General features: G+C 36.4%; 1 protein-coding gene across 1 annotated transcript in view; it reads right to left on the reverse strand.

The window, feature by feature from the left end:
• cenph (centromere protein H) overlaps positions 1-697 on the reverse strand; it is a 3,189-nt gene extending 2,492 nt beyond the window's left edge. Inside the window, exon 1 of the mRNA XM_035658815.1 lies at positions 406-697. The gene's annotated coding sequence lies outside the window, so the exon portion shown is untranslated. The remainder of the gene's footprint in view (positions 1-405) is intronic.
• Positions 698-830: the final 133 nt, after the last annotated feature.

Below are 830 nucleotides of genomic sequence, written 5' to 3' on the forward strand. Positions count from 1 at the left end.
ATCAATATACTGAATTATAAGTAAACATACTGCATTCAAATTTTACTTTCATCAGCAAAGTTTACTTTGTACTTTATTATTATATATTATAAGATTATATTTACGAGTTAATACTTTAACAAGTATGAAGCATTTTCAGCTGCGTTACAAACTGTTGATCAGGAAAAGGTTTCAGCTGTGAAGGGGTCCTGTAGGATTATATAGGTATTAAACAACAGGGAAACAAACTCCCTTTTTGTGAGTTAAAAGCTTTTGAATGTAAAAACATAAAATATAAAATATGTCCCTCTGATGGAGCAGAACAAGTAAACAACGTTAGTCTAAGGAGAAGTAACTTAAAATTGTACTTTAGAACAATAGTTTGATTACTAGGTAACATTATTGCGGTGGGTTAAAATATCTTACCTTGTTTGATTGAGGTTAACGTTGCCGGTATAATAAAAGTACAATGAATAAAGCCAGCGGCAGTAACGTTAAAGGATTAATGAGCCCAGTTAACGTAAAGTTACGTAAGTTATTTACTATGATTTCCAATTAAAACATTTGGCATTAACTTTACAAAAGCTTTCAGCGGCTGTCACATACGAAACATGTTTATTTTTTTACCAGAAAACAACAACAACACTGAATTAACGCCGCTGAATCGGTCGCAGGTTTTTGTTTACTTCACTCCGAAACCCCCGCCGGGATGTGACGTCACGCCCACCGCTCGCCCCCCGGTTGATGCTGCAGCGGCCCCTGCAGGCCGGGAGGAGGATAACGTATTCCTTTAATTGTCCCACAATGGGGAAATTCCAATATTACAGCAGCAAAGTGGATAGAGAAAAAAA

Source organism: Morone saxatilis, unplaced genomic scaffold, assembly GCF_004916995.1.
Source record: "Morone saxatilis isolate NCDOM2014 unplaced genomic scaffold, NCSU_SB_2.0 Contig16, whole genome shotgun sequence".
NCBI lineage: Eukaryota > Metazoa > Chordata > Actinopteri > Moronidae > Morone > Morone saxatilis.